Raw genomic sequence first — 27,496 nt, 5'->3', positions numbered from 1 at the left:
GCAAGACTCAATCAATGGTCAAAGTCATAGGTATAAGTCTTGATTGATGATCTCAATCAGTGGTTAAGATTAAGCTGAATGTGTTGGGGCTTCGTCAGAAGTAAATTGGACACTCAGTCCTCTTTGAAGCTCTTAGATTAAATCTAACGACCTATATTCTATAGACCCATCTTTTCATGGCTACTTGAGGAAGTTAGCACCATAAGAAGACAAATGTCTTTTTCTTATGGGAGGTGAGTAGGTCATGAGAAATTTCTCTTTCCCTTTGGATGTGGAACTAGTCAAGGGGAAAGAGAGAGGACAAGAGAGAAAGGTGGGGTAGTAGGACCACATCTACCACTCTCTAAATAGAGGAAAAGATTAGGCTTTTTTTTTCCCTTTTATTTTATTTTATTTTATTTTTTGGTGGTGGTAGGTTGGTGAGTGGGTGGGTGAGGGGTAACTCGGGAGAAGAAAATTGGTGGAAGATTTTGAAGAGCTCATGAGGAGAAACTTTGTTTGCTAGAAGAAGGAAACTTTCTGTCCCTTCAACTTGCTAAGTATCAAATCTTGCCTAAAGCTCTATTGGAATTCTGCATTGGAAGTAGTAGCAAACAGCCATCCTGTTGCTATTTACTTTCCTTGACTTGCCATTTGTAATATGAGGTCAAATTTCCTCGTCAAGCACCAAGTGGTGGCTAGTCGTAAAATTGAAGCTAGCCTATTGAGGGAAGTTTTAACCTATCTACCAGATTGTGTAATACAGTAAGCAAGCTCACATGTAGAGATTGAATTAATGGAGAAACTTCATAATTTTTCTTTGAGATCGACATTTCGTGACGTACAAAGTGGCTGGTTTGCAAAGAGGAGTGACCATAAGTACAACAATGGATTGTTGTTAGGGATCTGCTCTCTCCTCTTTTGTAATTTTTCTCTTGTTAATATAAATACTTTTATAATAAAAAAAGTACAACAATGGTGTATTTACAAAGTGTTAGGTTTGTAAGGTCGAATCCCCAAACTCGGTCCTCTGGTTAGATCTCCAAAAGCAATCTTTGTTTGTTTTGCAATTGTATGAAGGCTGAATCTGAGTCTTTTTTATCAGCTAGCGGTTTACACTTGTTGCTTCTCTTTGTGTAACATGTGATACGGGAACTTTAATCTCATACAAAAGTTTGACAGTCCAAGAGGGTGGTAGAGTAATATCGGGATGATTGCTTGTTAGTAATTTTGTTGTAGAATTCCGACAAATCTTCAGGCAAGATATAGGGCTTTGGGTGTTAGTAGGACCAACAAAGTTTCCTTCTTTTGGTAGACAGTTTCTTTTCAGGAGCTCTCCAATTGTTTTGAGCAATTTTTCTTGTTCCTTCAAGTTGCTCTACAAACCTAAGGGGGGTCCTCTATTTATAGAGTGGTGGTGGTGGTTCAACAACCCCTCATTTTTCTCTTTGTTATCCTTTTCCTCTCCTCTTGTCTAGTTCCACATCCAAGGGGAGAGACACTTGTTGTGACCTATTTTCCTTCCATGAGAAGAAGAAATTTTTCATTTTATGAGATTTGAAATGGTGCCACCTTGGCATTCTCTTATGATGCCATGTGTTGCAAGTGCCAACACTCTTAGAAAGGTGTGTCCATAGAATTTAGGCCGTTAGGTTTAATCCAAGAGTTTCAGCAATGAATTCGAGTTCCAATTTACTTTTGACCCTCAACGTTCGGCTTAATTTTTACTACCAATTGGGTCTCGATAATCAATCAAGATTTGATCTTTGCCTTTGACCACTGATTGATTGTTGACCAAGTCCTTGCAATTTGACTGTGGTTTTGAAATTTGTAGTGTCGGTCAAAACTTTTGACTTTGACTATTGGTCAAATGGTAGGCAGATCCTTGTGATCTTGATTGTTAATCAATTATTGGTGGGGTTTTATAATTTCAATTTTTTGATTACTTATCTATTTGAACATGGCTATAGATCAAAGCTCGATTTAATGCCCATTCAACTACGATCTAGACAATACATTATGTTCCATTCATAATTAGGTTGTTCAACTTCTCTTTTATGACAATGCCATGTTCTTAATTCAACCACAAGTATTGATTGGGCAGTGAAATTTTGATGACTTATTTTCATGTATGGATACAAAGTTTGATGGCTTATTTTCATGCATATATATATATATGTTATTTGGTTATATTTATGTGTGTTATTAGTATTTAGGTAGGTTAGTCAATCCTTTCTTTTAGATGGTATTAGAGCCAAGTTAATTCTTGTACCTACTCAAATCTCTTAGAGCTTGACTTGGGCTCAGTTTTACGAAATATAGCCAAGTACCTTGACTTAATCATAGAGTAATTGTTGATGCTAAATTAATAAACAAACGAAGTCCTATGTGGTGAAATTGCTACTTAGATCCTTTGCAAGAGGGGCGAGGTCCCTGTCACTAATTGTCTTTGGTGCAGTTGCCATTCCTAGCAAGAGGGGGGGGGGGGGGGGGGGGGGGGGGGTGCAAGGTTCCTGGCAATTAATAGTATTGTGAACTTCTTAGAAGTTTTTTTTTAATTCTCTTTTCACCTTAGTCTTTCCTTAGTAAGTTAGAAGACGGTTGTTTTCACCCTTTTGATCTACCAATCTTCAAGAGGACTTTCTCAATCAGGAATTCCTACTATGAATTGATCGTAGTGCAGCTTAAGACATTCTTGGAAAGGATGTAGAAATTTAACCTCTAAGTTGAGATGTGCCAGGTTGCAAACAATTCTAGCAATATTGACTTCAAAATTGAATTCATTAAAGAAACCTCAAATTCGCTCCCTAAGTATCTCTCATGAGAACTTTTGCAAGGCTAAAGTAGAAGGTAGGATGATATCAATCTCCTCTGCCTACAGTACAGCTAATCATAGTTCTTATTTGAAACGACCTATAATTGGTCAAATTCTTCTCCAATATATGACTCAATCAAATTACTCTACTATAAAACGAGATCTTGGCAATTTTCAAGAGGACCTTCTTAATCAAGAATTCCTGTTATGAATTGATTGTAGTGTAGCTAAAGACATTCTTGGAAAAGATGTTAAAATTTTAGCCCCAAGTTGATATTTGCTAGATTGTAAACAATTCTAGCTATCTTGACTTTAAAATTGAATTCATTAAAGGAATGTCAAATTTGCTTCCTGAGTATCTCTTAGTAGAACTTTTGCAAAGCTAAAGTAGAAGCTAGGATGATATCGCTCTCCTCTGCCTAAATTACAGATAACTATAACTCTTATTTGAAAGGACCAATAGTTAATTACTACCTTGTGAAAATCATAATCTTAATCAATCACCATTAAATCCTGCATTTAAATATTTTCCTACAGATTATCATTACACACCCCATTACACACCCTTAACACATGGTAAATCTACCATATTTTATGAAAATATTCTTGTTGAAACATTTATTACTCAAATAACGCACTATTACTAAAATAAAAATTCTTCAAACTATTCTTATTTCCAAGCTCTCAAATCAACAAGTTTTAACTGTAAAAGAATTTGATTGGACTATGGTTGATCCCAATTCCAGAAGGAAACTATTTTCCAACAAAGAGGACCCCCAAGTTTATAACTATTGAAACTTTTAACAGACCTTTGAATAGGTTTTCATGATTGAAATCCAACACTTGCTATGAATATAAAGAAAATTCCATATAGATTCTATGAAAACTGGTGGAAGACCATTGGAGTGAACAAATCAATTGTCCTAAAAAAAATAAAAATAGTCATTCCCCAAAATAGCCTTCCAGATGAAGTTAGTGAACTTCAATTCTTCCTTAAAAAAGGAATTCCATGGATCATATGGCATTAAGATTGAATGGTGGGATAAATTTCATCTCCATTCCACTCTTGATGGTAAATTTACACCATCAATTACTAAATCATCTCAAAGTGATTATTTCCTTCAAAAGGAAGACTCACTTAAGTCAATAATTGAAAAAAGTCTTCCTTGCCTTAAGCAATGAGGCCATTCATTTTAATGCTTTGGACACAATCTTTAACGAACTCCACCACCTTGAAGATGATCTTAACCTCTAGAATTAAGGATATGTTGAATACTACGGTACCCTCTTCTTAAACACTAAACACTCTTCAAATACGAACATCATCATTTTTAGGATGTGGGACAACTAAGACCCTTTATTCAACAAAAACATAAATTTTGCGCCCATCTCTTTCGAACCAGGGGGAGTAGGAAATCTTGTAAATATCATGTACGCGTATGACAATTATGACATAATAGAGTAGACCATGAATATTTAATAGAGTGGAGTAGGAAGAGGGTATGTATATAATAGAAGAGGGTATGCAGAGAGCGTAGAGTATGAAAAGTACCTCAAGTCAAGATAAGAAATTTCCATCATGAAGAGCAAAGAAGTCTATAAAGTTGGTCCAAGGCCCACCCTAAAATGACTAGCCAACTTAGGAAGCTTCTTTCCTAACTAATAAACTCAAGATCTTTGTACTCACTAATCCATGTGGGACTATTCATTAACACTCCTCATCACGTGTAGGCCCTCTTTTGTGGGTCTACAAGTGAATAATTTAGGTATAGGCCCTCTTTTGTGGCTCTACAAGTGGATAATTTTAGTTGTCGGTCCTCTTTTGTGGCCCTACAAGTGGTTAATTTTAGGTGTAGCCCCTCTTTTGTGGCTCTACAAGTGGATAATTTTAGGTGTAGCCCCTCTTTTGTGGCTCTATAAGTGGATAACTTAGGTGTAGGCCCTCTTTTGTGGATCTACAAGTGGATAATTTTAGCTGTAGGCCCTCTTTTTGTGGCTCTACAAGTGGATAATTTAGGTAGAGGTCCTCTTTTGTGACTCTACAAGTGGATAATTTAGGTGTAGGCTCTCTTTTGTGGCTCTACAAGTGGATAATTTAGGTGTAGGCCCACATATGAGTACCTGTTCAGATACTATGAGAAGTTGCGTCCAAGGCCCATCCCAAAATGACCCAACTTAGGAAGCTTCTTTCCTAACTAATAAACTCAAGATCTTTGTACTCACTAATCTATGCGGGACTATTCATTAACAAAGTTAAAAGAAAATTTGTATTATGAAGTCCAAAGAATTCAAAAGAGAATCTCCATCTTGAAGGGCAAAGTAGTCATCCGCCATTATAGTTATGGAGAAGAAGAAAGAGAATCTTCATAATGAAGAATCTCCATCATGAGGAGCATGTCAAGTCATTGACATCATTGTTCCTTGACTTCCTCCTCTTACCCCTCACTCTAAATAGGATCCAAGGAGAAGTGAGGGCATTAGTTAAAGTAGAGTTGACTTGGAGAGTTCTTGAGAGCTGCCTTTGTTTATGGTTTGTAATTGTTGTTATGTTATATGTTGTATATAATTTATTTGTTAGTATATGTATGTTATTTGGATAATGTTTATGTTGGTTAATATTACGTGTGTTAGTGTATATGTACACATTGCGGATGAAATTTTTTGACCTATACGCTAATCCAATCTATTAATTTATGGATTGGGAATTGATGAGGTTGTGGATTAACTTGATTCATTTGCATCCTTACTTCCTTTGCAAGAGGACACATCCGATTGATAAATTTTTAAAGGTGAAATTATATCAAATTGATACAATGTCAAATTCTTATTAATAGTCAGAGAGGATTTGTGGTTGGGCCTTTGGGTTAATAGTTACATGGGTAGGTTTCTCATATGCGGTCTTGGGTTTTAAGTCTCATTGGGGAATATTGTATAGTCTGTGTGAATAATCTGCACTAAAAAAAAAAAAAGGCTCTAGAGGATGAGTTAGGGATGTAGCTTAACAAGTAACAGGAAAACATGTTTCGAACTGATCCATTCTATAGATTTGTATATATTCTTTGCTACTAGATGACCTTTTAAACTTCTCAATGAAGCCATCTGGTTGATGCTTAATCGAAAACATGCATCTATATCTAACTAAATCTTCACCTTGAAGGTGACCACCCAAAGTCCCTGCTTTTGCCTATTTCAAGCTCCCTTCCATGTTAGATTCACTGGGGACCATGTAGAAGACATAGGAATTGACATTGATGATAGGGAGAAAGGAAAGGATGATAGGAAGAAGACAAATGATCAAAAGATACAAATTTTGAGATTGGATGATGGCTTGAGGACCTTTTTAAATGGAAATGAGAATTTTATTAAAAAAAAAAGCCTCTATAGGAATGGGGGTGCAATCTAAACAACAAAAACTAATGCAAGAGGATACAAGCATTGAGCATATAAGCTGAGCAAAATCATCATGCACTAGAGGGTAGGAGTCTGCCACAAGGTGGATCAAACCTACTTTTCCAAAGTGCAATAGGTAGATCTTGGTGAAATGTGTTAGAATTTGTTATCTTGAGTTATTTAGCTTTTCTTTATTTTCTAGAAAAATATTTTATTGTAGAAAGTGGATTCCGGAGGTTTATTGGTTGCTGAGATTGGATGTAATTTAAATTTTTTGTTGTATTATAAATATGAGAGGTGTGTAAACCCTAGCTTCTTCCCAACACTTACAAACTTGACATGGTATAGAGCAGGTCTAAGTCTATGGTTGACCTTGTCAACTCAGAGAGATGATGAGTTCTTTATTGTTTTGTTTGTCAGTCTTCTTCTTCGATGTTTCCTTCAATCAATCCTCCATTCGTTCTCTGCATCTGTATAAAGCCGGGTCTCATCTTTTCTTCTTTGGCTTACTGTCAATCTCAGCATCTCTGTGATTTGGGTTTCTGCTTGTAGGTGGCAAAGAAGAGGGCCAACGGGAGGTAGAAGAATCCCTAGGATAATTCCTCTGAGCTTTGTCTCTCATCTCTTCTGGTTTCTCTCTGCTCAAGCACATAAACCAGTGCTCTATTTATCTGGCGAAGATACTCATTGAATATCTGCTGAGGAGCATCTCGTTTTGCCAGTGATGGCTAAAAAATATAGAAAAAAACTCCTTTGTCTTGCAATGGTAACAAAGCTTGCACTAGTAACACTACTTCAAATCTGGCATCATTCCACAACACCTGGATGTTAACTGCCAACACTCTTCTTTGCACCCCACTTGTCTTTCTTATTCAAGGAAAATGTCCCTAGATGGGAGTTTCACACGCAAATCTGTGCTTGAGATCTCTCGCTGCCCCAAACTTCAGCGGAATCCCATATTTCAGTCCCCTCTTCAAAGGCCTTTGTTTGGTTGCTTTTGCTCACTTGGATGAGGATTTTTCAGAAGTCTTTGGTGTTATTTTGATGTGCTCCTGATTTGAGGTTGAACTCAGTTGATGAGGATGGCTTGATAGACGTTGGCGAAGACAAATCTTACATTTCCTTGTCTACATGTTTCTCATTGAGGGCTGCTCATGTCCAAGTTTGCAGCTGTATGAAGATGTCCATGAATGGTGTGGAAGAGTCAATATACACTTATTTTACATGGGGGAAGAAGTCTAAAAGGTCATGGACCATTGGAGAAAGGAGAGATAATGGAGGCTGAAGAAATCTGGGTACGTCTCGGAGTGCTGGTCTTTACTATTGCTGCAATTATCTCAGGTTTCTGTTTTGTCCCTGATCCATATTCCAGTGAAATTTTTTGCTCAATACTTTGATCAATTTTGTGGTCTATGTTATGGTTGCATTGCCGGTCAGTTCTTAGCTAAAAATTTGTGGTTAATTTCTTGGTCAATTTTGATGATATTCTTTTGGTGATTCTACTGTTGGGGTCTCATATGCACTTTGGATTTATCATGTTTCTTGCACCTATATCAGTATTGATTATTCCAGAAGTTCTTTTTATTCATTGAATTTATCTTTTACTATTTTCCTTTCTCATTTCAAATTGTAAAGTGAACTCTCTTATTTGATAAGATGAATTTATTATATTGTTTTGAACTCTTTGTTTCTCAACTTTTAAATACTTTTTATGGTTCAAATGTTGTCTTTACAAAAATTTTCTCTTATTTTGGTAATTGAGTGAGTTAATCCTTGTGTTTGAGTTCCTTGGATTGATCTTCTTATTTTTGTGTATATAGGTAATTTCAGCCTATGTGACTAGCTCTTGGTGGGTTTTCTAGTGCCATTCTCGAGTGGCTAGTTTTTCTACTTGGTGATTTTTATCGGTATTTCGTGTTCAAATTCATACATTATGTTGGTTTTGAATTTCTTTTTAATTTTTTTTGCCTATATTTTTTTCAACCTTTTTCTTGGGTTGTGCCCCTAGTTAGGGTTTGGAGTGTCTTTTGCTTAACTAATATTTGTTTTGGTTGTTTTGTCCAATTGGACACCTAGAGGTATTTCTATTATTCTGGGGAAAATGAAGGAGATGAATGTTAAAGGATCTATAGTTTCTATGATGTTCAAGCCGAGGATCATTAATATGTACGCCTCGGCTTGAGGGGGAGAAAGAGTTTAAGTGTGTGCGTATTGAGGAAACTTAGCCCAAGAGTCATCTTACATGTGCAAGCTGAAAATCCAGAGACCACATAGAAGCTATGAAGCAATGTCAAGCTGGCATTCAATTGTGAATTTTACCAATTCTGTGTTTTCTTTTCTCTAATGCTGAAAAGGGGGAACTATGAGTTAATAGTAACAATCTGAAGTTATATTCTTCAACTTGTAGGGGATTGTTAGAAGTTATTATCTTGAGTTGATTAGGTTTCTTCGTTTTCCCGGAAAGTATTTGACTGAAGAAAGTAAATTCCTTGGGTTTACTAGTTGCAGGGATATTGCTGAAATTTTGAATATTATTTAAATTATAAATAGGGGAGAGGGGCTGTAAACCCTAATCTCTCCCAAACTCTTTTTCTCCTGAAAATTTGATAAAATGGAACAACAAAAAATGGATTTTCCATTGAAGACAATGGTTGAAGTGGAGTGGGGCTTAGAGGTTTTTGTACTTCTATTTTGAGTGTACCTGTCATTGTACTGCTCATTTCTACTTGGTACATCCTCCACTGGAACTGGGAGTGGAATCAATGAAGGGGGACAACTGAAACATCATGATGATCATTTGAAAAATCTGGAGGATGTAAAAATATGGCATCAAAAGATATAATTATTTTCTTCATACGTGGATCAGGGAATTTATATTCCTATTGTGTATGAGATAACCAGAAAGATTTCTAGGAAACATTGTCTTTGACGAACCTGAAGTAGACAAAACATCTACATCTAAATACACAAGCAGGATGATGAAACAGAAGATTCAAGAATCAACAATTGCATGGGAACCTTATCCTCCAAAACAAATGAGGGCATTCAATCTATAGATAAGATCATTGTCAAAAAAAGTAAGATATCATATAGTAAGATTGTGCCAGTCCCCCAGAAATGTTTGAAACTTTTATTTGAAATATTCATTGTAAGAATGACATCAAGTAGATGGTGTTTTTATCTTCTTGTCGTGTCTACTTCTTTTTGTTGTGGAATGTGCACAAAGGGGTTTAATGAATAACATTATGAGGAGTACAAAAGTCATCTAGTTCTATTTTCATATTCACTAGAGCATTGTCAGACTGAAGCACGGAGATATTAAGGTCCAGTTGAGTTTTTATTTCTTCATAAGAAGATTTTTGTACATTGGAAACTTGCTTGACCTGTCTTTTAAGGTAATAGGTTTAGGTCACCCTGGTTTAAGCAACAATGAAATATTGCTTGTATTCAAATTGACTCTCAATCCGACAAGGACTTGACACAAGAAGGGACATGTTTTTCAAGCCAATAGGCTTAGGTCACTCTGGTATGATCAGTACTTGAACGGAAATCAATTCTTTATGAACAACGACTCTAAACAATAAATGGAGCAGGCCCAAGGGAATACTATTGCGCTTATTTGGCAGGAAGTACAGACCTGTGCTGTTTACTCAGTTCACAGGCCTCACTGTTATACATTGAAATACATTGAAAACAGCTAAGTAATCTTTTCTGGAGACGGATGAGCAAGTCGAAGATGTTACACTCAAGAAAAGAGGAGAAGAGGAGAAAAACAGATAACCCAAATAAGTAAGGGGGGCAATTTATATGTCAACTATGATAGAGTCTGGAAATTGAGCTCTAACCTTTTCTTTAAGACAGTAAGGTTATTACACAATGATGACTGAAATAACTTTCACTTATAGTCAAGTGTCTTGGCAAACTTACCCCTTGATTTTTTTCTTAACACTGTGAGAGTTGCTGTTCAGTAAAGTTAGTATCTGAATATAGTGAGGGAGGACCTAATAGTTGTGTGATGTGGAAAAGACGTTGCTACGTGCAGTGTTGCTGGTCTAGTTAATATGAGTTTGACATAGAAACAGAAGTTTAAGTTTCTGTTTCTTACTCTATTAGAGTTCATATCGTAAAGGAACATCTTTGGGTGAATTGCTGATCTGGCCATAATCTCTCTTATATATTTGACTGAATACTTGACAACACAATTGTGGACGGATTTCAGAGTTGCTAATTGAGCTGCTGTTGTTCTCTTTTCTTCTGTTCAGGTTGTAAAGTGGTTTTCTGATGTTGTATCAATTATATCTGACATCTTAAGGTAGCGAAGAAGCAGCTTCTAACTCCATTATGTATGCACATGCCTCCCATACTTAAGGTACTATTTATTGCTTTTGGTCAAGAAGGTAACCACTGAATTACTGTCTCGTTTTGCAGGTACCTTCAATATTATTTCTCCAGAAAAGATGCAGTAGTTACTTTCAATTTTAATTTCCATATATCAGCATTACTGCAGCTTATTGTAACAATAACGAGCAATGTGAATCATAATTATCTCAGGCTTCTGGCTTATCCTTTTGTTGTATCTTATGTAACGTTACCCTTTTCCCCCTTTTTGAGGCATTAAGCTCTATTATATTCTTTTAATTTTGGCAATCTTTTTGAGATTTGAAGAGTTTATGCCATGTCTTAATGTGGTTATCGACGGCAGACTTAAAAAAACTCAATTATAAATAAAATAAAGCTCTTAATATGGGTTTATTCAGAACTATTTATGGCATGGATATCCTAGAGGTATAGAGAGAGTGAAAAGACGAGGGAAGCTCCCTTTGCTTTTCTTTGCTTTTATGCAGAGTGTATAGACAATTTCTAGTAGAGGTCATGCCCAATTTAAAGTAACATTTTTGTATAATTTTATGTACTATTTGATGTATTTTATGCAAAGTTTTAAATTAGGTTGGAGCTCGTGCTCGTCTCGGGTTCAAGGTCAAAATATTCAAGCTCGAATATATGCAGGTATGAACTCAGTTAGACATGATGCTACCTCTATCAGTAGCTGGACACAAGAAACCAAGGTTAATTAATCTGGAGCGGTTCTTGAGGCCAAACATGAAATCGTAATAAGGGTAAAGAGGTAACTGAAGATGCAAATGAATATCAGGTAGGGGGTGACTAATGATGTGAAGGGAAGACGAGCAAAAAGTGCAATGAAGTTTACATCTTGTTTAAGCCAAGCACTTGATGTTAGGAATTAGATGCCTTAATTCAAAACTAACGTGAGCAATAATAATTGCAGAAGAAGAAAAAAACAAACACAAAAAAATACAAGATTTACCTGGGGATCTCAACCTCCTGACCAAAATCTTGAAGAGAACCCAAATGAGTCGAATAACCAAGAAGAATCACCTATGGAACCAAGGAACTACAAGTTCATGGCTAGTCATCCTCTAGAACAAATCATTGGTGACCTTCAAGGTAAGGTTACAAGTAGAAAAGTGACTCATGCGATTATGGCAAATAGTGCATTTGTTTCTCAAATAGAGCCCAAAAGCTTTGTTGAGGTCGAAAAAGATGATTTTTGGATCATGACAATGCATGAAGAATTGAATCAATTTGAAAGAAATAAAGTTTGGACTCTTGTACCTAGACCCAAATATCAACAAGTTATATAAATAAAGTGGGTTTTTGGGAACAAAGCCAATAAAGAAAATCAGGTAGCAAGAAACAAAGCTAAGTTAGTTGCCAAAGGTTATAACCAAGAAGAAAGTATTGATTTTGAAGAAACCTATGCACATGTGGCAAGACTAGAGGCATTTTGAATCCTCCTAGCCTATGCTTATCATTTGAAATTCAAATTGTACCAAATGGATGTAAAGAGTGCATTTTTAAATTGATACATTTAAGAAGTATACGTTGAACAACCTGAAGGTTTTGAAGATTTGAGTAAGTTTGACCATGTATACAAATTATATAAGGCTTTATATGGGTTAAAGCAAGCTCCCAGAACGTGATATGAAATATTAGAAAGAATGGTTATAAGAGAGGAAGCGTAGATAAGACATTATTCAGTAAGAAGTACTAATACAAATACAAATACAAGAAGTATTTTACACTACACTTTTCATTGCGTACACTAATACAAAAAAAAATGATTTACTTCCACTTCCACTTTCACTTTCACTTTTCACAACACTTTGGTTTTTCTTTGAGTTTTCACTACACTATCAAAATGTACTAAAAGAATCCCAACCAATCATCACCTGCTAATTCTCTTTATTCTTTTAATGATTGAATCTTTGTCAAATTTGAGAGCTCCCTTTAGTCTCATAGACAAAAGGAGAGGACAAAGGAACTCATTGTCAACATGTACAATAATCCATGAAACAACGTGCCAAAGTTCCAACACTCCTTCGTCTTGAAATTTTAGCTGAAATCAAGCAGCAAATGGAAGAATTACCCGAAAAGTCTATGTTGGGGATAGTTAGGCGAGAGTAGACCTGTTTGAGTTTGCTTCACAAAACCCAATGAAGAAATTACATTATGGAATTTCAAATACCTTTGGCAGGATGCTTGTTTTAATCCATATATGGATTTCTTGAGTTGGCAAACCAATTGCTCACATCACTAGAGGGGAATCCTTCAGGTTGTTTCATGTAAACTTTATCCTCTAGATCTCCATTGACAAATGTTGTTTTCGCATTCATTTGTTACAAATCTAAGTCAAAATGGGCTACTAATGCCAAAATAATATGCAAGGAATCTTTCATAGATACAGGAGAAAAAGTCTTTGTGTAATCGATTCCTTCTTTCTAAGTGAATCCCTTAACAACGAGTCTTGCCTTGTATCTCTCAATGTTACCCAATGAGTCTTTCTTTGTCTTAAAGACCCATTTACATCCAATGGCTTTAACTCCATTAGGAAACTCAACAAGATCCCAAACTCCATTACTCTTCATAGAATTCATCTCTTCCTTCTTGGCATTGTACCATAATTTTTATTCTTTGCAACTCATGGCTTGTGAAAAGAACTTGGGATCATTTTCGACTCAAATGTTGTAGTCAGATTCTTGCAGATACACAACATAATCATCAGAAATTGTTGATCTCTTTGGTCTAGTAGATTTTCTTAATGTTGTAACATCATATTCTTGAGAAATATGTGGTTCAACTAGTTGTTCAAAAGTTTTTGACAACTCTTGAACTACTTGATCTACTAGAATGTTGTCAGCAGTTTGTGGAACTTCAATGATTGGTTGTTCAACACCAGTTTGTACTTAAGGGGTGCTGTAAACAAGAACAAATCTATCACTTGAGGTGTAAGGTTGAGATTCTGAATGATCCTTCTCAAAAACTATGTTCCGAGTTTGATTGCTCCCACTGATCAAGTCATTTTCAAGAAACTTCACATTTTTTGATTCCACAATCCTAATGTTGTGAGATGGACAGTAAAATTTGTAACATGTAGACCTTTCAGCATATCCAGTGAAATACCAACTAATGGTCCTTGGGTCCAACTTCTTCTCTTGTGGATTATAAATTCTCACTTTAGACGGGCATCCCCAAATGCACATATGTCGCAAACTTAGTTTCCAACCTTTCCATAATTCGAATAGCATTTTAGGAACAACCTTGGTTGGAACTCGGTTTAATATATACATTGTCGTTTTAAGTGCTTCAGCCCACAAGGATCTAGGAAGATTGGAGTTGCTTAACATACTCCGCACCATGCCCAATAATGTTTGGTTTCTTCTTTTTGCTACACCATTTTGGTCCGGTGAACCAGGCATGGTGTATTGGTAACAATCCCATGATCTTGAAGAAACTTTGCAAATGGCCTAGGTGTTTTTCCATCTTCTATGTATCTACCATAATATTTTCTACCCTTATCTGATCTCATTTGTTTACTGCATTGTGTCTCTACTTTGGCCTTAAAGATCTTAAAGGCATTTAATGCTTCAGTCTTGTTATAAAACATGTAGAGATACATGTATCATGAGTAATCATATATAAAAGAGATGAAGTATTTCTGACCACGTGAGTCCATGACTGGACTACATATCAGTATGTATGATCTCTAATATATCTAAACTCCTATTGGCACCTTTCTTTGGCTTGGTAGTATGTTTTCCTTTTATGCAGTTTACACAAGTCTCGAAATCAGGTTAATTCTTTCCATGGAGATATGACCTAATCTCCGGTGCCACAATGTAGAGGAATCCTCATTAATAGCACATCTTTTAGTGCTAATGTGAACATGCATTGAATCATAAGTGGCATTGTTTTGTAAATTGATGCAATAGAGACCATTAGTCAAAGTACCATTCCATACAATCAAATTTATAAAATAAACTGAAAGATGAATTTAAAAATTTAAAGGAATATTCAAAAGGCACAAGCCTTGAAACTGAAATCAAGTTTCTAGAAAAACTTGGTACATAAAGGTCTTTTCTAACTTTAAAACAAAGCCACTACTTAAAATTAAATAGCAAGTTCCTATAGTTTCTACATGTGAGCTCATCTTGTTTCCTGAAAAGATGTTTTACTCACTTCTCACTGGCTTCCTTAGGTTTTGCAAACCCTACAAGGACTTCGAGATGTGGATTGTTGATCCAGAATCAATCCACCATGAGTTAATATTGACATTGACCATATTAGATTCATAACAAACAAATGAGGTTGGCTTACCTTTGTCCGCAAGCCATTTTTGAAACTCGGCACATTCATTCTTCATGTGTCCCTTCTTTTTACAAAAGAAACACTTGAAATTTTTCTTGATGCAAGCTTAGGGGTGGAGGGGAGGGGGGCTCTGATTGGCTTGATATTTGCCCTTTCCATGCGTTGCCAGCATTGCACTTTCTCCATTTTCCATCACCAGTCTCCCTTCCTCTTGAACACATATGGTCACAAGTTCATTAATTGACCATTTATCCTTATGTGTGTTATATGAGATTTTGCAGGGTCCATATAAGATTTCAATTCATCTTAAATGAGTGATTCAACTTCAACTCATCTTTGTGTGTTAATGTAAACAAGTTCAAGTGCACTGGAAAACAGATTCCAGTGTTAGTGTCCCAAAATGAAAAATATGATATAAACAAGAGAATGAGTAATTTTTTTAATACACTTAAATAGAACATATGCCTAAACAGATAATTAACCAAAATAAACATGGTTACTACACTTATAAGCAATTTAATGTGTAGTATTAAAATATATTAGTAAACTAATTAATGAAATACTATATTATATTACTTAATGATTATAGTTTATTATAAATTAATATAATAATTACGTGTGACTAGAACAAATTTTAAAAATAAATAAAAAAATAAATTATTTTTTAATAACATAAGATATATTTTATCATTAAAAATACTAATTTAATATAGTAATTAAAAAAATAAATATAATAAATAAATAAATATATTATTTTATCAATAACATAATATATATTTGAACATATTATTAATTAATAATACATTGCCACAAAATTTTAAACCATTGGTTTAATTAATTATAACAACGGGATAATTAAACCAAAATAATTTATCAAATGTTTACTTTAATAATATTTTAATTACGACTATTAAATCACTAATTTAATATAGTAATTAAAAATGAATATAATGAATAAATAAAAATAATTATTTTATAAATAAAAAATATGGATTATTTTACAAAATAAATATAATGAAGTTATGACGCTGGCTTAATTTTTTCTATCTTAGGAAAAATTAAACCAGCGTCGTCTTCCTCACGGCGCCGATAATGGCGAGAGACAACGGCAGGCCAACAGGCAACGACGATGGAGGTGGCGCTCCGACGGTATGCCAAGAGGGAGAAGAGAAGGAGGCCGAGAGGCTTGGCCTCTTGTGCTCTGCGATGGCGGCTCTGCGACGGAGGCCGAGAGGGAGAAGATAGAGGGAAAAAAATCCGGGGGAGGAAGGCCGAGAAAGGAGAAAAGTCGAGAGGGAGAAGAGAGGTGAAGCCGAGCGGGAGAAGAGAGCAGGAGAAAAAAAATTTGGGAGAGGAAGGACGAGAGAGAGAGAAAACAGAAAAAAATGAGGAAAACAATTTCGTCGGGAGAGGGGAGACGCATCCCGCACGATCGTTTCATGTGAATGATTTTCAAAATAGGTATGAGACACGATTCCCCGATTTTTGCCTAAGAAGATTACCTAACGTGATTCAAATGAAGAGGCACTGATTCACCACTAACGGCCTAATTGAATGAACAAAGTAATGCGTAGGTAATTCATCTCTATTTCATTTTGGACTAAAACCCTCCCCCTCCCCCTCCCCTTTGGTGTTTGGGGAATGTTTTGACTATTGTAACATTAAGGTGGGTAGTGGTGGGGTTTATGGGTGGATGGTATTTGGAATTGATTATGCTGATTTTATGGTAGAGATGGATAGGTGGGATTTTTTGGTTGAAAGTATGGATGTAGTGGGTAAGTGGTGTGGTGGCTGACTGGAGGAATAGAAAGAAGGTTGGGGTGTTAGGTGGTAATTTTAGCTTGGTGGCATGAAGTGAGTGAGTAGGGAAACATTTTGAAGAAAATTTTGGTGAGAGATGATGGGAGAGATTGGTTTAGAAAAATTCGTGGTGGTGAACAAGAAAACTTACCAAAAATAAGTTTTTTAAAGTTTCATGATCCATTGTTTGTTGAAGAGGGGAAGGAGGTTTTGTCACCCTTGCTTCCATGAAGGATTGAACTATGTTTGTTAGGTGTTGTATTGGTCTTCCAAACTACTGATCTTTTTGTCCAAACTTTCTTGGCCAATCTTGTGAGTAGCAACAACATCATGTTGTTGTTTTTGTTCCATGCATGTTCACCATGATTATTTTTTTTGGTAGACGTGATTTTGGAGAGGGGAGAGAATGTTTTGGGGGGTTGGGCTGTGATTTAGTAAGGTCAAGGATCGTGGGTTTGGCTGAACACAAATTTGGACAGAAGTTAGGGAGGTAGAGAGAAAAAATAAGAGGTTGAATGAGAAAATAGGGGGAGTTGATTTCTCCTAAGATGTAGGGATAAAGATTTTTTTTATTGTAGACAAGTGTAGACCTAACGAGACTCTAGAACGAGGAGAAACATGTGGAGTATGGTAAAAAAAATAATTTTAGGGTTTTAATGATAGAAACCCAAAAATACCCCCAAAGAACCAAGAGACTAAGATTAATAGAAGAGAAGAAGAAAAAAATAAGAAAAATAGAAAGAGATAGAGGCGGTACCACAAAATAGAAAGTGAAGGTGGGGACACCTCCAATAAACAAGTGTGGGGATGAGGGCAAAAAGAAAAAAAGCCCCCTCAATAGGCTAGTCAAAATTGGGAACAAACTTACCTCTCTTGAAGAAGATGGAATCTTGTTAGAATAGAAAGAATTACCTTTAACTGGTGTAATCATTTAAATTCTATAACCTCTCCTAGTTTGATATATCTCTCTAAGATCTTTCCTTAAATTATGTAATTAGGGAAGCCTAATTAATTGAGGAGTTTCCTAAGAATACATTGGAAAAAGTATAAAAAAGGGGTATTCATTGAAGGAAAAAATCAAACAACAAGACAAGATTGAGAAGGGGAGAAAGAAGGATTAAGGTTTTAGTTACGTCCCTAATCCTCCTCCTCACATGTACTTATAATAATTGATATATCAAGAATGACATCAATACCTTTTACCCTAAGAAGGGAGGAAAATGGACAAAAATAAAAGATCATTTACATCATTGCCACTACATAAGTTGTATCTTATAATACTCCCTCTAATGCTAGGAGAAAGAAAACATCGTAGATACCTAGCTTGCCGCATATAGTAGTTTGGATCTTGGATGTGAATGACTTTGTAAGTATGTCTACTACCTGTCCTTGAGATGAAACATGTTTGAGAGATAAAATGCCAGTTTGAATTTTTTTTTATATAAAGTGGAAATCTATGTCAATATGTTTTGGTCTTTTGTGGAAGACCGGATTTGAAGTAATATGAATGGCTTCTTGGTTGCCACAACATAATTCTATAAGGGTTTCTTTGTAAAACCCCAATTCAGTAAGAAGGGATCAGATCCATAAAAGTTCACTGCTTGCATGTGTCATAGCTTTGTATTCCACTTCTGCACTAGATCTCGGAACAACATTCTGCTTTTTACTTCTCCAGGTAACAGGTTACTTCCAACTAAGGTAAAATACCCAAAAGTAGACTTCCTGTCATCAAGTGATCCAACCCAATATGCATCCGCAAAATCTTCAATGTTGAAGTGACCATGATTTTTATAGAGAAATCCCTTCCCCGAGGCTCCTTTTAAATACCTCAGTATCCTCCCCAGAGCTTGCGACTAGGTAAGTTGTGGTTTATGCATATACTAACTAACCACACTTACTGCATATGATATATCTGGCCTGGTCACTGTGAGGTAAATCAGTTTTCCTACAAGTCTCTGATATTTACCTATATCAACATCTTCACCAAAGGTTGCACATAGCTTTGTGTTAGCATCTATAGGATTATCCATTGGTCTACATCCCATCATCCATGTGTCTTCAAGTTAATTAAGAACAAGCTTTTCTTGAGATATGACGATCCCATGCTTTGATAGGAAGACCTCAATATTAAAGAAATATTTCAGAAGTCCAAGATCATTTGTTTTGAATTCTTTACATATATTCTCTTTGACTTCTTTTATACTATCTGCATCACTTCCAGTTAAGATAATATCATCCACATAAACCGCTAGTAATACACTACCCTTTATGGTGTTCTTGATAAAGACAAAAATATCTATTGAGTGTCGGTTGAATCCAAACTGCAACATTACTTGGCTAAATTTGTCAAACTAAGCCCGAAGAGATTGTTTTAGGCCATATAATTTTTTTTGCAATTTGCATACTGACTCCCCTTCAACCACAAAGCCAAGTGGTTGATGCATATATATTTCTTTCTTAACATCACCATTAATACATTCTTCACATCCAATTGATATACCATCCAAGAGGAATTAACAACGACTGATAATGGGATAAAATTTTAACTTGGCCATTGGGGATAAAAGTTTCCTCATAATCTGCTCCATAGCATTGACTATGCCCCTTTGCAAGTAGACGGACCTTGAGACGGGTTACATAACTATCTGGATTTGCTTCATAGTAAAAACCCATCTACAACCTATAGGTTTCTTCCCGAGAGGAAGTGGAACTAAGCCCCAAGTTTGATTCTCATATAATGCATTCTTTTTTTCTTCCTTTGCTGCTTTCCATCTTGGATGTCTTAGAGCCTCTAGAAACTATTATGGGACAAATATGGAAGAAACAGATGAAAAAATTTACAGCAAAAAGAAGAAAAATGGTGGTGGGAAACAAAATTGGATATCGGATGAGAAGTAGAGGGCCTAGTACAAGTCCTAGGTTCCTTGCTAAGTACTATGGGCCTAGTATCAAAATTTGGAACAAATACAATACGGGAAGATGGACTTACCTCAAGAGGGATCTGTAAACTCCAAAAATGCGATATCGGCTGATGCTTCAAGTGGCTAAATAGAGAGATTCACATCAAGTGACACAACAAGCTTCAGAGTTGCTTGAATAGATGAATAACCCAAAGGAGCATCCTTTGAAGAATAGAAGGATATGTCCTAAAAAATGTGACATCCCTGGAGACAATTAACTTCCGAAGAGAATGATTATAACAAACATATCTTTTTTGGGTACGAAAGTAACCTAAAAAGATATACTTAAGAGCCTAGGGGTCCAACTTACTTTTTGTGGGGATGTGACATGAACAAAACATGTGCAACCAAAGACCTTCAAAAGATGGGAGAAAAAGGTTCTCATTTGGAAAAAATAATGAATATGGGGACTTATGACTAAGTACTAAAAATGGTAGCCTATTAATAAGGAAACATGTTGTAAGAATTGCATGAGGCCAGTAAAATAGGGCACATTCATGGAGTAGCGTAGGCCACGGGCTACCTCATGGAGATGTTGATTTTCTTTCTGCTACACCATTTTATTGAGGGGTGTAGGCACATGATGTCTGTTGGATAATGCCATTATCCTCACAAAAGGATTGGAATTTTCTTGATAGGTATTTTTTGGCATTATTAGAATGAAATAATTTTTATCTTTTTACCAAATTGAGTGGACATCATGACATGGAATGATTTAAAAGTAGAAAGGATTTCAGACCTATCTTTGAATAAAAACAGCCATGTAACTCGAGTAAAGTCATAAAAAATGTAACGAAATACTTAACTTGAGAGATATTTGAGACACTCAAGGGTCCCCATACATTCAAGAAAATCAATAAAAATGGAGCAACACCTTCATATTCAGCTCAAGGAGAATATGTAGTTCTCAGCTATTTGCTCAATTGACAAACTTCACAATTTAGTAAAGACAAGGCTTTCAAATAAGGAAACAAGTGTTGAGGAATTGCTGCTGAAGGATGTTCGAATTTGTTATGCCATAGTTTTGCCTTTGTTTTAGAAGTGGAAATTCCTCCCCTCTTATTTATAGCCTCCACCAATCACTTTCTTCATTGTTAGATCCTAGAAAACACAAGAAGGAAGTGAGAAGGTGATAGAGCAATTAAACCTTTTTTTAACTGACTAATAAACAACAAATTTAATGGAACTGGAAACAAATAATACTTAGTAAGAGGAAGTGTGGGTGTAACAGAGGAGGAGAACTTTGGTTTGAGATCCATCTACTATGGTAACAGCTTGTTTGGTAAACATGGAGACATAGAATGTAACAAACTCTTATTACCTGTAAGATGCTTGGAGGCCACTGAGTCAATGATCTAGAATAAAGAGGAGGAAGTGGAAAATATCATATCTGATGTTGTGGTGGCAACAACAATAGTAGAAGATGTAGGAGTAGATATCATCGTGGTCGTCATTCTCTGTTATAATTCATAATCATCATCTGAGACGATCTTCTTGCCTTACTGTAACTCGTGGTTTTCTTCATTTTTCTCATGGTTATTAACCAAGGCTTGATTGGCAAGAACCCAATTTGGCTTGCCATGAAGCTTCCAACAAGTGTTCACTTGATGATTCCATGTACCATAGTGAGTGCATACCCAATTATCAGTCCTCAAAGGACCAAAACTGTTCTTCCATCTCTTCCTCTGCCTCCTCTATAATTTCTACTGCGTCTTATGTGGATAAAATTTGTATCCCTATTACCTGAGTACATAGCAGATGATACCTCAGTCTGAGAGGTGGAAGAGGGGTCCGGTATCATAATTAGTGTGACACTTATGTCATCAAAGGATAGAAGTGAGGAGGAGCTGATAAGTTGAGATTTGGCCACCTCTAGGCTCTTTACTAGAGTACAACATGACAAAGGTGTCCCAAATCTGCTTTGCAGTCTCAAGGAGGATAACATTGTTGGCTACATACTCCTACATGCTATTAAAGTAACCAACTAATGACCAAAATGTCATTCTTGAGCCATTTAACATAAAAACTATCTTCTTCATCAACCGGTGGAGCTAGTCTGGTTTGGTGTCTTGAGAGGTCTCGAGTGATGAGAAACCTCCTAACTGATTGTTGGAAAACCCTCTCAAGGGTATGGTGGTAATTTTAAGAAGCTTACTTTTAATTTCCATGTAATCTTCAGCCATCACTTAATGTTCAAGCAACTCACTTATATGCAATATGTCAAATTGACTCAATTTTCAAACCAGTCGAGGCAACTAAACATAAGCAACCCGAAAGAGAATAGACCGACTCGAGCCTAATAGGCATTTATCATCACTCATATATCAACCTAGTATGAATATAAATTAACCAAATATTTCAAGTGTTGGCTTACAACTTTTCTCAAATCCGAGTTGATCTTGAAGACATATCAAATCTCAAATGTCTCAAAATATAACCTTCAACTGAAGAAAGATCAACCATGGGAATATAATACCAGAAATGCAATTTGGATGTAGAAAATATTTTGGCTTGTCATGCTTTAAAGGAAGTAAATAATCATGAATGTATTAATCATACCACCTAGGAAAGCTTTCTAAGAAAGATCTTGGACAACTCAGGTATCTTCTAAAGAAGGAAATTTGCCTTCTTTGTTACATGCGCCACCTAGCAAATAAAGATCACAATCTTTGCTTCCTTTTTTCCTTAAATCAGTTAGGAACGAAATTCTAGAGAATGTTTTTTTAGAGGAAGCTTTCAATTAATTAAAATCAAGAACTTTATTTCTTTAAGAAAAAATCCTCTCGACAAGCTCTTGAAGAAGGAATTTTTCCTTCTATAAACATGCTCAACTTTATGATTTAATCACAACCTTACCTTTTTTCCCTCAATATTTTTAAGGTAAGATTCCCAAGAGAGTAACACTACTAATAGAAGGCCAACAATTCGTTGCAAGAACCAACAAATCTTTCAAAAAAAAAAAAATGTTTTCGGTAACCAAGAAAACAACCTTCATCATGCTCTTTTGAGAGCAAGTCATACAAACATCAAGTTAAGCAATCTTCAATGAATTCAATCATGCTTTGATCTTGATAATTCACATAAACAACAAAAAAACTTGACAAATCTTCATCCAACATGTATTTTCCAAGGGGAGAAATCGCACTCTTATGCGTAAATCGAGTACTCAAAAATCTTGCATGATCAAAGCCAAACCAAGCACTAGATTTCATGTTAGAGCATAAATCATATAAAACACTCAATTTCCTATTCAATTTGGTCGAGAATTTCATGTATCAATCAATTTTTCAAGACCGAAGAATGATAAAATATCTCATCAATGAGAGGAGAGAAAAAACTTACCTTTGTCCAAGACCGAGTTCTTGCTTCACCAACAAGAGATCCACAAGAAGCTTGATAAACCACATGCATTAAACACCATTTTATCTTTGGGATTCTAAATCGATTACTCTGATACCATGTTGGATTTAGGATCCCATGGAATAAATAAGAGAAGGAAGAAGAGATAAGGAATAAGAGATAAAAAGTGAGAGAGAGGTAGACGACTAGAGTATTTGAGAAGGGGGAAAAGAAGGATTATGGTTTTAGTCACATCCCTAATCCTCCCCCTCACTTATATTTATAATAATTGATATATCAAGAATTACATCAATACCATTTACCCTAAGAAGGGAAGAAAAGAGACAAAAATAAAGGATCATTTACATCATTGCCACTACATAAGTTGTATCTTCTAACACTCTACTCAGTTTGGTCCTTATGTCAAAAGAACAACATCATTCATCAATCCTCTTGTGTTTACACATCTCAATAGAATGGTGTGTCTGAAAGAAAGAATAGGCATTTTGTTGAGGCTGCACAAACTATTATATTATCCATGAATGTGCCATAATATTATTAGCCTCAAGTTATTCTCATTGTTTGCTTTCTTAATAATCGGATGTCTTCTAGTGTTTTACAGGGTCAAACACCATTCTCTAGATTGTTTACATATTTATTTACCTTTTGTTACCTCCTCATGTGTTTGGATATGTTTCTTTAGTACATAACACTTCCCACATAAAAAATAAATTGTCTTAAAGAAGGTAAATGTATCTTCCTTGGTTACTCTAAAACTCAAAAATGATATGTTTGTTATTCTTGTTTATGAAAAAATATTTATCTCCACAAATATAACTTTTTTTAAGAACAACACTTCTACTCTAGTGTTTCTCCACCTAGCTTTTAGCCTGTCACTGAAATGCCAAGACCTTTTATTCCAACACATCAACCTATGGTACATGATGGGCAGCCCACTAAGATTTCATCTCTCGTTGTTGATCCCTCTCCCGTACAGTCCTCTGATGGTTATGAGGTAAATTCTCCTCCATCTTCTCCTATTGCATTTGCTCCACCATATGATACAAGACCTATTGCCCTTCGTAAGGAGCCCTACTCTTCTATCACTCACCCTCTTGCAAACTTTTTATCTAGTAGCTAAGTTAAATTTGGTACGTGTTCGCATATCAATTGTTGCTAATTTTAAATGATTTTTTTTTAAAATTGATGTTAAAAATGTTTTCCTTCATGGTAACTTATCTGAGAAGTTCTATATGATTCAACCACGTGATTATGTACTTGAGGGGGAGAAGTATGCCATCTCAAGAAGGCAATTTATAGGTTGAAACAATCTCCTTGTGCTTTATTTGATAAATTTACCTTAGTTGTGGTAAGACTTGGTTTTAAGCAATGAGGAAGCGATCATTCCATTTTTGCAAAAAAATGGAACACAATGTGATGCTTATGATTGTTTTATGTAGATGATATTATCATTATAAGCAGTGATCATGTGGAAATTCAATAAGTTAAGGAGAATTAGATCAAAGGGTTTGAAATCAATGATGATGGTTTGTTAAAATATTTTATCAACATAAAAGTTCTTCAATCTAGTCATGACATAGTTTTACCTCAAAGGAAGTACGTGCTCAATTTACTTGAAAAAATACAGGGATGTTTGGTTGTAAGCCGATTGATATTCCTATCGAACCAAATGCTAAATTATGTGTTGAATCCAGGGATAATGTAGATGTTAGGAAATATCAATATTGGTTGGAAAACTTATTTATCTTATAGTTACAAGACCAAGTATCTCTTACTCGGTTAGTGTTATTAGTCAGTTTATGCATCAATCATGAGAGTCTCATTGGTTGTCATTAGAAAGAATCCTTCAGTATCCAAAGAAAAATGTAGGTTAAGGTTTATTTTATAAATGTCATTAGCACACCAATATGAAAGATTTATATATGCTGATTAGGTTGGCTCCCCTAATGATAGAAAATCTACTTCAAGTTATTGCACCACTGTCAGAGATAACTTTGTCACTTAGAGAAACAAAAAACAAAGTGTGGTAGCTAGATTCATTGTGGAAGCAGAATATAAGGTCATAATACACACAATAAGTGAATTGTTGTGGATTGGATCCCTATTTTTTTCCAATAACAATGCCCATGTAACTCTATTGCGACAATCAAGTGACTATTCATATTACAACCAATCCCACCTTTAATGAAAGAACAAAGCACGTTGGAATTGATTGCCATTTTGTTCTAGAAGCTACAAGTTGGTGTCATATCTATGCAATATATTCTTTCTAAAATCAACTAGTATACATTTTCACAAAAACTATTCTAGCGGGACCCCTGGGTACTACTTGCACAAAACTAGGTATATTTTACATTTTTTTCATTCACTTGAGGAGGAGTATTGAAGAACCACTTGGGGGGTTAGTCCAAAATGAATCAGACATGAATTACTCCCGCATTACTCAGTTCATTTGATTAGGCCGTTAGTCCAAAATGATATCCTCTTCATTTGAATCACGTCAGGTAATGTGCTCAGGCAAAAATGGGGGAATTAGGTTTCAAACCAATTTTGTGAATCATCCACTTGAATCGCGTGCGGGACTCGTTTCTCCCTCTCCTTGAAGGAAAAAATTTCCCTCATTTCCCTCTATTCTCCCTCTCCCTCGGCCTTCCTCTCCCGAATTTTTTTTCACCCCCTCTCTTCTTCCACTTGTCTTCACTCTTCTTCCTCTAATCTTCGCACTCCCTTCTTCTCGTCTACGCATCTCCTCTCCCTGTCTCTCTCGGCCTTCCTCTTCCTTCTCGCTCTCTTCTCACTCTCGGCCTCCCTATCACTCTTCTCTCTCTCTCTCTCTCTCTCTCTCTCTCTCTCTCTCTCTCCTCCCCTCTTATTTTCTTCGATTTAACCCATTTTGGTTTTGATTTCCTTCAATTTTTGACATTTAGGCGTCGATTTCTTCGATTGGGCTTCAATTTCCCCATTCGGTGGTGGTTTTCCCCAAATTTCAGAAGGTAGACCGAAACCCTATTTTTTCCATTGATTTAGTGTTTTATTTGATTTAATTTAAATTTATGTGCATACTTTGTATTGATTGTGGCCTAATTGTGGGATTTAGGGTTAGGGTGTATGGTATTTGGGTTCAATTTTGTCTTGATAGGGTTTAATTTCGGGATTAGAGTTAGGGTTTAGTGTATTTAGGGTATTGTTCAAGGTATTTAAGGGTTTAGGATTTTTTTAAACTTTTTTAGGGTTCTCAGTTTTTGGGGTGATAGGGTTTGGGGCTTTTAGGGTTTTTAAGGTCTAGGGTTTAGCCTTTAAGTCTAGAATTAGAGTTTAGGGTTTTTTCAAAAAACTTTAGGGTTCTCAGTTTTTAGGGTGATAGGGTTTAGGGTTTGGGGTGTATAGTCCAATTCAAACAAGGCTAAGTTGCCTACACGGGCGTCCATTAGCCAACGAAACCCGACCCCCATCATTGACAATGTACGGTTCGTAGTGATTGTGAAGTCATATGGGGCTCTACCTGGGTGTTCAGTGAATTTGGACTTGATGAGTGTGTTTTTGCATTGTTCTAGTCATATGCAGTGGAATTAGTTTGATTAATTTTGAAATATTTTAGAATATTGTTGAATATTTTTGAAGTGTTATGGAATGATCTTGTCATGTGGTGAGGAGATTTGGGTGTTATAAATATCCACCACATAGTTTTTTTTTTTTTTTTTTTTTTTTTTTGTGTTTTCGTGTGTCCCTAGTTACTATGACAGGTAATAGTTGTCTGATAAAAATAAATTTCATGATGACCATCTCGGATTTAGATTATAAATGGGCGTAAGAAGACAACAAAATCCTCAATCATATGACATTTGGACCTTCGAGGATGACAACAAAATGCTCGATCTCTTGGTTGAGCAGGTCAATATGGGGAACAAGATGCCCAATGGGGTTTGGAAGCATGAGGTGTATTTAGATTATGTCAATTGGTTCAATGAAGACGCAACTAATAAAAAAGTTGTTGAGCAGCTCAAGAGTCGAACAATATCATGGAAGAAAACTTACTAAACAGTAACGATCTGTCTCAACACTAGTGGGTTCGGATGAGATGCAACCACACACCGAGTAATTGCATGTTATTCTATATGGCAAGACTACATCAAGGTCAATAAATTATGATGTATTGTAAAACATTTTGTATATTTTCCGCATTACTAGAACTCTATTCCAAGCCATCTAAATGATGTTATATTCTTGTAGGAGCATAAAGATGCTGAAAAGTATAGACAACCAGGCCGCTCCCTTTATGACAAATTGGTTTTGGTAGTGTAAAACTCAATAGCCATGGGGATAGTAAGTCAAACTAGCGTAGACATGTGCAATGATGTCTAGCATGAGGAAGAAAATTCACCCTTGGACATGCTCGAGGATGTTGATTTAGGTAGAGATACTTTATCACCATTCTTTAGCGTGAATGAGTCGACACCTGACCAGTCTCGAAGTGGTAACCCGTCAACTTCAAGTCATCGTAGAAGGAGACCGAAAATGTCTACTA

General features: G+C 35.8%; 1 protein-coding gene across 2 annotated transcripts in view; it reads left to right on the top strand.

Annotated features, from left to right (window-relative positions):
* Positions 1–10,821, top strand: part of LOC137959241 (histone-lysine N-methyltransferase ASHH3) — a 31,286-nt gene extending 20,465 nt beyond the window's left edge. For both annotated transcript variants that reach the window (XM_068806619.1, XM_068806620.1), the window contains exons 14-15: positions 10,447–10,527; positions 10,613–10,821. The gene's annotated coding sequence lies outside the window, so the exon portion shown is untranslated. The remainder of the gene's footprint in view (positions 1–10,446; positions 10,528–10,612) is intronic.
* The last annotated feature ends 16,675 nt before the right edge of the window (positions 10,822–27,496 follow it).

This window comes from Aristolochia californica, unplaced genomic scaffold (genome assembly GCF_029961685.1).
Source record: "Aristolochia californica isolate CCGP_79_NKW_82.1479 unplaced genomic scaffold, dmAriCali1.0.hap1 SCAF_3, whole genome shotgun sequence".
Classification (NCBI taxonomy): Eukaryota; Viridiplantae; Streptophyta; class Magnoliopsida; order Piperales; family Aristolochiaceae; genus Aristolochia; species Aristolochia californica.
This window is presented reverse-complemented; position numbering and strand designations above follow the sequence as displayed.